Source organism: Anopheles coluzzii, chromosome 2 (genome assembly GCF_943734685.1).
Source record: "Anopheles coluzzii chromosome 2, AcolN3, whole genome shotgun sequence".
Lineage (NCBI taxonomy): Eukaryota > Metazoa > Arthropoda > Insecta > Diptera > Culicidae > Anopheles > Anopheles coluzzii.
Genome location: NC_064670.1, coordinates 109,369,608 through 109,384,101, shown reverse-complemented (window position 1 = coordinate 109,384,101; position 14,494 = coordinate 109,369,608). Strand labels below are relative to the sequence as shown.

The following is a 14,494-nucleotide window of genomic DNA, read 5'->3' as shown; positions in this document are numbered from 1 at the left end:
TGGCTGAGTTCAGTCAAAAAGCATGCGTTTGTATAGAAGAAAACACGGTTTATTTTCCACATTATCAGATTTTCAGATTTTTTTTTGTAGGAAAAAAAGTGCCAACTAAAAAGCACATATTCAATAGTATGCAGTGAATCGTGGTTCAGCCAGTGAGTTTGCAGTGAATCGTGGTTCAGCCAGACTGTATTCCAAACCCCCTATTGAATTGCGACGAGACAATCCAAGGCAGATTGTTCTAAAAAATGCTATTCACCTAACCGTTTCGGCCTTAGGCAACACTCCGCGCACCCAACAAACCCTGCAATGCATGCCAGCACACCCTTCACGCACACAAACGAACCCCGTATGCACACAGCCGGCCTCCCTTCTGTCAACTCTTCTTGTTCGCTGTTGTTAGTACGCGCCCCCACCCCATTACAAAACGCGCTCGCTGAGAGCTCGCGCTGCCCTGCTGGCTGCTCCACGCACGACCAGTTCGGTTTTTGGCTCTCGTCTCTCGTAGCGTGCGGACGTGCGTTACACCGTTACCTTTTGGGCGCGCACGCTGGTGCGCTCTGTGTGTCTCCCCACCCCTCCGTGTGTATGTGTGTTCCTGCGTTCGTTCGTTCGGCTGTTTCGTTTCTAAGTTCTAGGGCGCACAAGAATGTGTCCAGCCCCGCGCTAGGTGTGCGTGTGGCTTAGTGGTGGTGTGAAAAAATAAATAAATATTGCAAACAAATTTAAGCAACAGTTTTGTGCAGCAAGTGAGTAAACCACAAGGGGGTGAAGGGAGGGATGGTGTGTCTGTGTGTGTGTTTGTGCTCCATGTAGAGGGAAGAAGCTGACAATTTCGCACCATTGCGTTTGTCCACTGGAAGCAGTGTGTAGGGTTAAAGTAAGCGGGAAAAAAGTTACCACTGTCCCCAGCCGACTGTGCTCCACGAGTGATTACATGGTGGCTCTACTTCCAGGTAGCACCCTAAGCTCTCTCTGTCTCTCCTTAGTGGCTCTATTGAAACTAGTGAACCATTTTGGGAATTTGTGATTTCATATCATTGCGGCATTAGGCGAAGGCGAGGCATTAGATAGAAAAGCGTTTCCGCGTGCATCAAGTGAGAGGGAGAGAGAGCAGGTAACGGCAAAAGAAGTTCCCCATCGAGTTCCCCATATCTCCCCAAAAAGTGCATTCGTGTCTATATTGACACACACACACACACATACACGTTACAGTAGGGAAAAAGCTTCCAGGTGAGCAGAATATTGTGATGGAGCTGTTGCAGCGCCCACCGTTACACCGTGTGTTACAGGTGTGTGTGTGTGTGTGTGTGTGTGTGTGTGTGTGTGTGTGTGTGTGTGTGTGCATACGTGTTAAGTTGCTAGAGGGTCCGGAATTTGGTCAAAAAGTTAGCTTCCGTTTTTTGCGTGTGTTTCCGTTCCATCCTGTGATACAGTGAACGAAGGTTCGTGGTGTGAAATCTCGTTCCATTCCCCGGGAGAGCGCGTTGAGCCCGCAACGATTACACGCAGTAGGCCGCGCGCCTACTTCACCCTGCTAGAAAGGGGTGGAGGGGTGTAGTGCAAGGTTGGAATTGTCGGAGGAATTTGGGGAGGGGAGCAGCTCCCCCTTTTCACTCTTCAACGCCGCCGCCTCGATTTGGCGAAAGAACGAAGAGGCGAAAGAAAAAAAAGATGCAAGAGAGTGCCCAGCGCCGACAGTGAGCGAGTGTGAGCGAGAGCGCGAAACGGTGGTGCTACTGGGGGGGGATGATGCTACTACACCCTACTTCGCCTCCCTGCCCAACAAAACCACACGGGTGGTGTGGCACTGGAAATCTTGCAGGAATCTTGGAATCTTGTTGTACTTGAAGGTCTCTACGAAAGTGTACGTATTTGTGACCTGTGTGCGTTTGTGTTTGTATAGAGCACACACACACGCGAACGCCTGCTGTGTGTGTGTGTATTTGCGAAGTGATTGTGAAAGGTGTCCGCGGGCGCGCTCGTATGCGTGTGTAAACGTTTGTTTCGCGCGTGTGTTGTTTTTGTTCTGCCGGTGGAATCATCAACCCCCTCTCAATCAGGTGGTACCCTCTCGCTGGAACGGGGCGGTGTTGCTGCTTCCGTTATCGGCGAGAGGGTGGCGCTGGAGAAGTTCGTGAACAAAAAAAAAAAAGGTTCGATCGCGGTCGGTCGGTTGGACGCGGTTTGTTTATCCGTTCATTAGCGTGTCGGTTTTTGCTTCTTCTTTCTTCCTTCCCCCTTTTGTGTCTCTCTCGTCCATCACAAACCGCAAACATCTCTTCCCATTCCCTGTTGCCCTTCCCCCAACTCCCAGTTACGCAAAAACCGTTGAAAACCACTTTACGCGTGCGACTCGCGTTACGGACGTCATCTTGCTCCGTGTGTGTCTGTGAGTCGGTGTCGAGGCTGAGAAAATAGCATCTTTGCGTAGATATGTTTGTCGGGAGCTTTTGCTTCAGCGTGAATAATGTTAATGCATTCGTGAGGGGGGCGGGTTTTGCAGAAGCAGTGAAGCATCGCTACCAACACGCCACACGACGGATTAGGTGACATATACAGTGGTTCGAAAGCGGTTGCAACCTCTCAGACTCTCAGGTAAGTAAGGATAGTAGAATGCATTAGATTGCTATAGCTTTAGTGCATGATTTTAAGTTCGAGAATATTCACGGCTCAGCGCGTTTGCATAATATTATCATCTTGAGTGGGAGTCATCTTGTCTTGGTGGTGCACTGTCCGCAAGGGATCGTTAAACTGATAATGGAGGAGATAAAATTTGAACCCTACCTAAAGAAATTTACTGCATAGTATTATGGATGGAAATAATGTGATATTTTCGCAGGATTTTATGGTAATTACATCGGCTAGGGACTCATAACCATATTCTAAGGCAAAATTCCATTCAAATTTGTTTAAGCTTTTGCTTGCAAGTTTCAGAAGTTCTTGTGCGCGTTTCATTTTTAGCAAGTCTTTCTTGCTCTTTTTTTAGGCAATATATTATCTTCTCTTTTCAAGACAGACTTGTACTTCATTTTTTTTTATGAAATAAAACAAAAATATTCATCCTGATTTTGAGTGAAGGTTTTATACACTTTTATATCGTTGATTTGCATTGATTGCCATACTAAATTGCGCTATTTTTATGTTATTGACAAAAGATTCAATATTTATTTATATTTATTGCTGTATTTTTTGTATAAGAAGTATTGCTTTTAAAAAAATAGTTAGTTCCCGGTATGTTTTTTTTTGTTTATAAGTTTAAAAATGTTTAGGAACTCTTAGGGTCTCTTTCGCCGCTGAGTAAACTTTGAGAAAAGTTGACTGATATGACACATTAATTGTCAAATGCAAAGTAAATTCCGTTGTTTTCGAATGTTATTTACTTTTTTATATAATCTTACTCACCCTTTTTTGTCTCAAAGGCACCAATTTTAGACAGCGTGTCACAATGTTTGCCTCTAATACATACATTTTTGACAGTGTGCTTCAGTTTTTGTGAAAATTATTGAAATTAAATTAAAAAGTTAATAATTCCATTGATGGATTTCAAAATGTAACTATTGTCATGCCAATTTTCTCAACAAAAAAAAAACAGTCAAATTACATGGTGTTTGTATTGTTTATTACATGTAAAATTACAATTGTCAAAAATCTGCTCAAATACCTTGTAAGTTTATCATGATTCCAACAAGACTCAAAATGTGATGACTTAAAGACAAAAATAGGTGCGTTAAAGTCAAACATTGATGTGAACATTTGGTGAGAGCCAACTTAGAGCCAATATTTTTTGGCAACGACCGTAAAATATCAAACAATCAATATATCATATATTTATGCAATATAGAATACGCAGCATTCATTATTTACTAAAATAGATAAGCATGTCGACTAGCAGTCCCCAACAAACAAACAAATGCATATAAAAGTATATAACTTACAAAAACAAAACGCTTCTTACTAATCTGGTTAGTCAGCATATGCTATTGTTGACTTTAATTGATGTGAGTGCAATGAGCTATGTATAAGTATTATCCCAATTGAACCCAATGAAATAACGGATCGATCTATTCAGATTTGGATCAAAACTGTCAAACTTTTTTTGACAAGGGCTTGTACCAAAACAAAACTTCATTAAAAAAGTTTTTCAAGTTTACGCCAGCTGCCGTATGATGAACCCTCTTCCATCCCAGACTTGTTTTTAACAACGTGCCTTTACTGTCAATGCGCTGTCTGGCCCTAAACACTTCCCCAACCACTGCTGATATTGAATAGAAAGTCTTGTTTGTTTCACCTCTTCCAAAAAGAATGTCTTAACGAAGGCAAAAAAAACACGACACATCCAAGGTGTGAAATGTCTATTCTATGCCACGAGCCATCCCACAACCTCAGGCACTGGCTTGGATTGGTGAGTTGGCCGCTCGTTCCGCCATCGCCAGCAACAGTATCGTCCGCGTGATGCTGTTCTAAGCCCCCTGCGGGCAGCAAATCACAATCATCACTGACACTGATAATGAGGCGAACGTTTGCACTGTTTGCTGTAGTAAACGTCGAACCGTGGCGATTCCGTTTTGAATGCTCACGAGTGCGCGAGTGTGTTTGTCTTGTGGAAATGCATCCCACTTCGCTGTTTTTGCATTGATAGTAGCATCAATTCAAGCAAGTAGTGGGTATTTATTTATTTATTTATTATTCATTTAGAACCCTTTTATAGAGCCTCCACTTATTAAATTGCGATCGTAATATTAATGCAAGTTGTACGTAACAAACACACTACTCTCCTTTGGACGTATTTGTGAAGTCGACTGTACAACAAATATGTGCACCTCCAGCTGCCCAGTAAAAGCGACTTCATCGGAAGCGCCAGCTGCACCAGAGAGGAAAAAAAAACGACACGAAAACAAACTCAAATGATAAGAAACTCATGTTACCCCTCGCGAGTGAATCGAACTACGACCATCATCGGCATCGTCTTACCCCTGCTCGAGGACAAACAAACTTCGACGGAACATTTATAACATTAGTCACGATTTGGTTTGCATTTGCAGCTCACTCTTCGGTTTGAAGTTTGAAGTGGTCGTTCCTACCTACCTTCTGGAAACTGTTACATTTAAATGGGGAGACCGAATGAATTAACGGGAACATTATGCACACGCGTTATAGATAACGTTAAATCGGCACCTAATTAACCTTGAGCCAAATTGGTGGTTTGGAGTTGAATTTGCTTACAACATCAGCGTTCCAAGCGGGGCCCCAACTGCCATAGTTATCAGCGGCAGAGCGGTGCAGTAGCAATTTAACACGCGTCGTTTAAATGGCTGGCCGTGTCTATTAAGCTATTAATAAGCACCAACTAAGAGATGGACTAACCTTCCTAAGTCCATAAGTGGTTTCAAGTGCGCGGGTTTTTAGCTGTCCATCGTTAAGTGGAGGATTTCATTCCACCAAATGGAATTGGTTTCAAGTTAATGCATTTTTTTTTGTCTCTGATAATTTGATATGAGCGTAAAAGTGATCCTTCTTAACGTTGTTACATGTTGTGGGGTTTTTGAGGATGCTTTTTATGTCACTGCGAAACTGGGTTTTTTTTTTAATCTTTTGCCAAAAAAAATAGATTACTACGAGAAAACAACATCAATCAATTTTCTTGGAAATTCATTTAAGGTTTCATCCCTTGTGATCCTTGCTTCAAAGATTTAATTTCACGACAAAGATAGCATAAATAAAGGAAGCGCACATAAAAGAAATCTCTACAAAGCTATCAGGGACAAAAGGCCCCGACCCTGGACCGTTGCCATCATCGTCCCGGTCCAATCGGTCGCCCCGAAGCGTTGGCAACGAGGTTAAAAATGTTGTTCTATTTTTTAAGCCACTTTCGTTTTGATTTTCTTTACACTACATCGGCCGGCCACGAAGAAAGCAGAAGATCTAAAAATCCATAAATCTATCCCATTTGACCAACAATCCTTACCAGAGCGATGTAGCCTAGAGTAGAGTTCGAGCTAGCCTGGATCAATATTCTGTTTTCTCTGCACACTGCCGAAAGGGTCGATCATCGTTTGGTTTGATTAACTTTTCCGGAGCTGGCCCAACGCCCTCCGGACAGGCGGGACATTGATGACCTTGCTCGAGGGAGCTATGCTCATAAACACAGGCAGATAGTTGTAGTACAAGTTATAGCTTTTATAGCAAAATAGGGATATAGAGTTGGAAAGGGTCAAGCAAGGGTTGGTAAATTTGGCCCATTTTATGTCCCATTTATTGATGTGTAAAATTGGAAGTGAAACTTCTTTAAAACTGTGAATCATAAATGTTTAATTTTGGGTATGTTTGAGGGTGAGAATAGTGCAATATAATACATAAACAACTGAAATGAAATCAAAATTTATTTGAATTTTAAATTGAAAAACTCTCTAAAAACTCTAAAATTTAAATATTTTACTGTTAAGTCAAGCCTTTTACGCAATGGTAAATTAATACATAAATGTTAAAATATGTATGACTCATCACATTGCATCTTTGATTTTAAAGCACAAAAAACCGTCATCCTGTTTCGCCTACCGAATCTTTCATTTTTGCCGCTTCAAATTTGGCTTCAAAAACATTCCACAAGTAAATACTTCATAGCTACCGAGACAAAAAAAAAATCTAAAAATTCGGGTCAGTAATTTCACTTACAAATTTCGCATTATTGTCTTGTGCAGAATGATCTCAACCATTCCCCCCGCAGCAAAAGCAAGAATGCCAGCGCGAAGGAAACGTGCAGGCAACGGCCGCAATACACTTTCTCCGCTGAAGAATGTTCCTTTCTTTCGGCGTTTGCTAAAATCAGCTTCACCGCAAGTGACGGTACTCCGGCTCCGCGATACAAGATGCGACGAAAGATTGTCCCCGTTTGCTCCAAAGACACCGACGGGTGAGAGAGAGAGAACGATGCGTTTAATTGTATTTTCTCCAAACCCATCCGTGTGCAGCCAACGCTACGCTGTGTGAATATTTCTCACACAAAATAAATTAGCAAAGCGTTGTTTCATTACATTTACAGCTTCAAGCACACTAAATGCAAGCATAATTCAAACGGACAACTTGACAGGCTCAGTGCAACAACGGTGAAACAGTGCAAAGTGACATATGACATAGTCGAGAAACGAGATTGAATTTAACTTTGTTGTTGCTTACCTTCGTACTGTTGGAGCGGTAGCTAACAAGTTCTTCATTTTGTTTCCAGCACCGAACGGCGCTGTTTGTTCGACCTTCTGCCCGGGCATGGCCAGTGACCCGTTGGCCTCGCGTCTCGTTAGCTGCTCGCCGTTCAACAGATGATAGATTTGTGCAGCAATTCTAGCGCACGGTCGGTTTTTCGGGTGCTTCGTCGCAGTTGAGCTAGTTTCGTTGTGCTTCTACCGTGTCCATCGTTTATACCACCGTAAGCCATAAGTAAGCACGTGGATGAGTTTTAAAAAAAATGGGTTCCAATAGAATCATTCCCGTCTCGAAGCTTCCGTTACTGCTTGCGATTGTGTGCGTAGTGGCGCGGTACATGATAAAATGGAGAGAAAGAAGATGATCTAAAGGTACAATCCGGTCGATTTTACTTTTCCTGGGCAGATGAATAGATGGGAAAATGCTCTAAATTGAACAGCTGTTGCCGGGCTGGAGAACGGGCTTTTTGGAGAACGAGCGACAAAGGGTACGCGCCGAAGCAGATAGCTACGGAGTGTGGTTTTGTCAACGGTGCCTCTTTAGCTCAGTAGGCAGAGCGCTGGTCTTGTAAACCAGCGGTCGTGAGTTCGATTCTCACAGGAGGCAGTGGTGAAAGCGTGCGTGAAAAGCATGTATTTTATAATTACGCAGCAAGTTTGCAATGTTTTAGTGTGAAAATAGTAGAAATTGTTCGGAAGAAGCTTTTAATGATAATGATAATGAGATAACAAGTGAAATTAAGGTCGATGGAAAACAGGGTTTTGAGTAAAAGTTAATAAATAAATATGAAAAAAAAATCAACAAAGAATCAATCATATGTGGCTCTGCAACTGTTCTGTAGCATTATAAAATAAATTTCACTAATAGTAGCTGTTTCGATAAACAGAGAGGAGAATCAATTGTATAGTAATTACCAAAAATGAAATAATCGCAAAAACCTTTTAACAATATTTTTTAACAACAAAATGTGACAAAAACTGTTAATCATATTGAAATGTTCTTTTTACGTTCGTCTTGAAATAATTGTATGAAGGTCCTTAACATACTTCTAAAAACAGACTAGGAGCTTAAGAAAAATATGAAAAGTATTTGAATTAATTCGAATAATAATCCAAGAGCGGAAATAATGGATATAAAATTAAAAAAAAAATAGCATCACCTTTATCCAATATTTAATTCAATATATCTAAACGACAGAGAAAAGAAAGCTGCAATCTGAACAGTGTGTTCGTTTCCCCGTGAGTCGCGGAACGTAATTAAGCTACATTATTAAACAGCAGTACATCGCTCAAACATCTGCATCCTTTCAGAACGGCGGAGGTGTAACACGCTGGTTCAGATGTTTGTGAATTATTAAATCGCTCTAAACCAGAAACAAGTGTCTTGCTTTTGGCGAACTGTTGCTGAGGGTAGAAGCTACAAGGCTTTAGTAAACCCTGATCGGCAAAATAAATACAGACGAAAAAGTGTTCCTAAAACTATCGTTTTATATTTGTGTTCTGGAGAGAAGAACTTTGAACTATAAGGCCTATGTTGTAATACAGAATGTGAAGCATGTTAAAATTATGTATGACACAATTTTGATGTGATTAAAACGGAAAATAGCTAGCTAAGTTAATCAACTCTCTTTTGGTAAGAATTGGGAACTCTCTTTTGGTTATTATAACATTTAGTTTCTACTCTTGACGTTCGTTAAACTCTTCAAAAGCCTTCAACCTCCAAGATTTATGCTAGTGTGGAAATCCAAGCCGGTTTATCCCACACACTGTTACGCCCTTTACCTTCCTAAACACTTTCTTATCATACATACCTTTGTCGCAATATGGCACAGCACAATTATTCCACTATTCATGTGTGTATTTTGCTGTTAATGTAAATGTTACATCTTTTCGCTTGATTGCTTTTGCTCCCGCACGAGATAAAGCATATTTCTTTACAGCACACAGCCTTCACTATGTAAAACGAGCTGCGCGCTGCGGTAAGAACAGACAGCAGAACACAATTGAAAAATCACCTGCTGGAGAAAGGGGAATGTTCGCTTACATTTGGTTTACCTTTACCAAAATCCTAACCGATATGCACCGGTAACGCCAACCAAGCTGTGCTCACACAAGCAAAGATATGCTGCTGGTTCGACGTTGTGCCCCACCTTTTTGGATGGTTCAAAGTCGAAAGTTCATGTAACCCTTGCGGGGCGTAAGATCTGCCGCCATCGGGAACGCACAGCTTGCTCTCACATGTACCGTGTGTTTGTTTATGTTTTGTTTCGATTCGCCAACCCCAAAATGGAACTGTGCCGCTCGGGGCGCTTGTTGAAAGGGGCCCAGAACCAGAAAACAGTACATTTGGCAGCACATTTGGAGAAGAATTGAACTCCTGGGGGTAGAAAGGTGGGTGGTGGAAATAAAAAAAAACTTCTTTTCCAACCTCCTTTTGCCACATCGGATCGGATTCCGGTGTTGGAAAACGAAATTAGAAAAGTGAGCTCGTGATCGTGAACGGGAAAGCAACTGAAACTGAAACAATTTTTACGCTCATAAATTGTTAGCGCTACTCCGTTGCGGTGTGGTATGGGTAGTATCGGGATGGAATTGGGGAGAAGAAAAAAATGTATGCCAGCTTGCCAAAATTCTTTCAACAGCCAAAAAGGCACAGCGCTACTTCTCCAAACTCAATTTACCTTTCACTCGGTGCTGCCGCTGACTTTCGATCTGGCACCGTGGAGTCTCTCTCTCTCTTTGGTGGACCGGGGGAGGATAAAAGGGTGTAAGGTTGGATGGTTGAGTTGGTTTATTTGTTTATTTGTTCACCGATAAGCAGCAATTCGAGCCGGCATTATTTCGTGTAGCGCCAATTGGTTCTCCAGAAGCGCCCGGAAAGTGGGATGAATTCGGAGAAAACCAGTGATACATAAATCCACACCAATTCCAGAAAATTCTCTGCTGGTTGTTAGCATTTGATTAATATTTTGCTGTGTAGTTAGATTGTAACCAAAAAATATGATTTGATTTCTTGCCTGCCCAATAAACTTTGAGTCGTTTTGATTGTGATTTTTGTTATATTTTTTGTATTAATATTTATCTAATCCTCAAAAACGATTATTTAAACACTGCTGTTTACATGTTGAGTTGCTCGCCTTTCACAGAACCTATTATTCCAATAATATTATTGTCCCTGCTACATCTAGAAGCATCACGAATGTGTCTAAAATTAAGCTGCGTGAGACCATCGCAACTGTAGGCAATCAATGTTTCCGGTCGTGTCTCTACCTTGCTATAAACACACGTGGCTACCGGCCTGTCGGTTACGGTTACGGGCTGCCAAATCAGACAAAAACTTCACACAAATTTACTGTCGAAAACATATTTGCCCTGAACCGTGGCATCTTCTTGGGTAGACGATAATCCATTAGCATGTTCACATTCGGTTATCGCCTGATTGTGTATCGTTCCTTCGGGGTTTAAAAATACCTCAAATTTATTGATACAGTTGATTGATGATACGATTAGTCCTCTTTAAAGTCTATTTAGTGATCGATTGAAAGTGAAAGTATTGGCGTTTTGTATACCAAAAGAAAGAAAGTGGCTCCCAGCAATTGTCTGTTCTATATTCCATGGAGTACTTATTGAAATTAACGTTTATTTTGCTCCAAAGACATCTCCACGATACACGCAAGTTGTGACTTTGAGCTGGCAATGGAGAATTTAAATTTAAGTTTAAATAGCTGGAGAATATAATTTTCTTCTTCTTCTATTTGGCGTAACGTCCTACGCGGACATCCCGGCCTATACCAATACAGGCTTTCCTTGGCTACGGAGGGACGGTCCCATTCTAGGCTTGAACCCATGAACCCATGACGGGCATGTTATTGAGTCGTTCGAGTTGATGACTGTACCACGGGACCGGAGAATAGAATATATCAATTAAATACATGATAAAGCATTGGTCTTCTATAGCAAGCGATAAATAAATAACATTTAATGTCTTTCGAGCACTAAATCAAGTTAATTAATCTGTTAATGCTATTTGACGTTTATGGCAGTCTTTCCTATTCATAAAATTCCTAAAAATAAAATTCTGCACCTGAAACTCACTCTTTCCATGGACATTAAAAGCGGTATCTTTTCCACAGCCAAACCACTGCACTGAAATTGCCCCTTAAGAAATGAAGTGAGAAAGAAGCAATCAAGCCTTTCCTTGCCCAGAATGTCCGCCCAGCTCGCGATAAAACCCATCGCTACACAAGTAGCGCAGTGAGGCAAATGGTCGCTGTGGCAAAGAATAAAAATGGGGCGGAAACCAACCGTACGCGTACACAAATCATTATAAATTTGTAATTGGGCGTCAGCAAAAAAAAAGGGGTCACGGACAAACTGGTTCATAAAAACACAGAATGAAACCCCTTGCGCGCTGTGTCAGAAATGCTGGCCTGCCAGCCACCAGAATGATAATTCTGCCAAATGATATGCAACACCCGGTTTGCGCGGGCAGATACATGGTACACGGGGAGGAAGGCACTGCGAGTGGAAATAATTAATGGTGACTGTCCGTGTGGGATTTAAATGTTGCTAAACGCTGAGCCGGGCGACACGGAGATAGATTAATCATAATACCATTTTCACGCACAGAATAATGATATCTGTGTGTGTATGTGTGCGAGAGAATGCTTGTCTGATGAATTTATTATTGTGAATTAAAGAATGAAAAATCAGTTCCTTGACGTCCTCATGCTACTGGGTTTTGCTTTTCGGCTCATAAATTCCAGCACCGTTTGTGTGCTGCCGGCTGTTGACAGATAGTAAAATAATATGTCTTCTATTCAGCACGTTTTATCAGGGGACGACGCGGGGGGGGGGGTCTGTTTGTGATATCTTTCTTTCTGTGATAGCCGCCCTATGGTGCTCATAAATATGTGCCTTCCTAAGTCTAGGCAGGGCAGTAAAGATATGGAAACTGGCGAAGAATTACTGATGTAGCGAGCCTCATAAATCATACTCGGACGTACTCACTTGCGGTGGCACATAACCACAAGCATTCAACACGATCCCTAGGGCCGATGTGTTTAAGGGAGCGGTGGTTCAAAATGGAGCAAATATTGATCTAAATTGGGCACGTATATTAATTTGCTTCGTTTTATCTTTAACCGTTCCTTGCCAGATCTCTCTGCCAAGGAACCGTTTTCTCAACGACCGGCAAAGTGAAAGCATAACCATCAGCATAGAACCATCATGCGGCAGTATGTGAAGCTATGTGTATCGATTGCAAACTGTGAACAGGCGCTACGTTTGCACATAGCAGACTCGTTGGGCTTTCCCGACAGATTTCCCGAAAGAAAATGGGGAAAAGTTCAAAAGAATCACATAAAACGAAAGGTTTTCCTGCAAACGATCAACACACAGATTGAAGAAGTTGTTTTCGAAGAAGATTGGAAAGCGCGCTGGAGACGCTGGGGAAATGTGTTCGGAAACGTAATGGAAAATGCAAATTTTCAACCGCCCTCTGTTGTTTGAATGAATCGTGCTTGAAGTGAAGTTCGCTGTGCTTTGAATTTTCTTTTGTTTCTTTGCTGTGGATGAAAATTTCCAAATGAACCTGACTGCTTGAAAACCTTCGGAGTTTGATGTGTGTGTGTTATTTATTTCTATCTCAACGTACCTTTTTGTTTAATTAACAATTGATTGTTTAAGCTCGTTTATTTAAAGCCAGGCAACGCAAAACAATCACAGCTGTCCTATTGTCACAAGGGAGATGTCTCGTTATCGGATGTCTTTTCATTCGAGTTAGAAATTGTTGAGGTATAAAACCGTCGTCGTCAACTCGTACGACTCAATCACATGCTCGTCATGGGGCAAGCTTAGAATGTACCGTCCTCCCGTAGCAAGGAATGACTATCCGATTGCTGTGGAACTGAATAAAGTCTTGAAAACCTGTATAGGACGGCATCTCTGCCTTGCCTTAGACGCCAAATTGAAGAAGATCTTCTTCTTTTGGCACAACAACCGCTGCCGGTCAAGGTCTGCCTGAACCCATTAGTGTGAAGTGGGCTTGGCTTTCAGTGACTTTTTGTTACTGTAGCAGGATAATCAGTCCTACTATTCCAGGCTTGAACCCATGACGGGCATGTTGTTAAGTCGTTCGAGTTGACGACTGTACCACCAGACCCAAGTAGAAGAAGATGCATTCTTATAAACCTTAAAACATAAGTGATTGGTGGTCAAAAGCAAGAGCTTCCTCCGATGTATAGAGTCTATTAGTATTATTACAGTCTAATAGTAAATGTGTTCGTTTGTCTAATTCAGATTTACTACATTCAAATTCGACGAATCCTTATGCGACCTTATAGAAGAGTACAAATTATCTTTTGGTACGATACAAAGCAGTTACAAAGAGTGAAGCTCGGCGTTTTCCATACTTAAAGCTACACAGGAACACTTTAACTTTAACAATTAGGCTGCTAATAGTGACCATTCATCGGCACCCCGGAATAGAATGAATGAAGGCAATAGCTAGAAGTTAGCGACTAGTAACGCTGAATGATTCCGTCATAGCTGAAATGGCAAGATATTGCAAAGCGCGCGTTTCTACCGCGAAAACTCAGACGCTCCAATACCTTGGTCTAAGTGCAGCAAAGAGTACACATAAACTTCGCTGGACCAATCTAGTGATTTGTAATTGATGCTTCCTCCAAATGGCTTGCGATAATTTCAGCAACAACGTATTAGTACAGAATCCACAGGTGAAATGTTTCATGGACTATGATCTCGATTTGGTATGCCGAACATTATCGTTAGTGATAACGGGCGACAGTTCTCGAGCTGGGAGTTTTGAAGAGTTCTGCAGACATTGGGATTTTATTTCATAGTCTGAGTCTTATCTATTGTTATTTAATTATGTTAGTAGATTCATTTTTACAAAGAAATTTTGCTCAGATCGTAATGGGCTGAAAACTTTCAGTTAAGTTTCAATACTGATTACAAATGCTAAATAAACAGCAAAAGAAGAAAGTTATTTTAGAAACTCTGTCGTCCAGCCTCTTCAATTGCTTCATATATGCCTTTTTGTTGGTCCATTGGGACTTCATTCTTAGTAACAGAATTCATAATGTTGATCAAAAACTTTGGTTTCCCTTCGAAACTTCGAGTTTCGGTACAGATAGACGTACGTAGGCCTACCAAAATTCAGGCACCAAACATTATGCTGAGTTGAATCTCCATCCCCGCCTCTCATTAATATGCAGCAGTGCGTGGTGACCTTTGTAGGGCTACGCTTAAACATTCGATCGATCCAGTTCCTCGTT

General features: G+C 41.5%; 2 protein-coding genes and 1 non-coding gene across 6 annotated transcripts in view; 2 read left to right on the top strand and 1 right to left on the bottom strand.

Moving 5' to 3' along the window:
- Positions 1 to 14,494, bottom strand: part of LOC120953004 (uncharacterized) — a 218,831-nt gene that overhangs the window by 8,904 nt on the left and 195,433 nt on the right. The window lies entirely within an intron of this gene.
- LOC120947347 (inositol 1,4,5-trisphosphate receptor) overlaps positions 176 to 14,494 on the top strand; it is a 41,954-nt gene continuing 27,635 nt past the window's right edge. For 3 of the 4 annotated variants that reach the window (XM_049607032.1, XM_049607031.1, XM_049607030.1), the window contains exon 1: positions 176 to 746. The gene's annotated coding sequence lies outside the window, so the exon portion shown is untranslated. The remainder of the gene's footprint in view (positions 747 to 14,494) is intronic. The other variant, XM_049607033.1, reaches the window with a different exon arrangement.
- Positions 7,731 to 7,803, top strand: Trnat-ugu (transfer RNA threonine (anticodon UGU)). Its single transcript has one exon. It is a non-coding gene; the product is annotated as a tRNA-Thr (tRNA).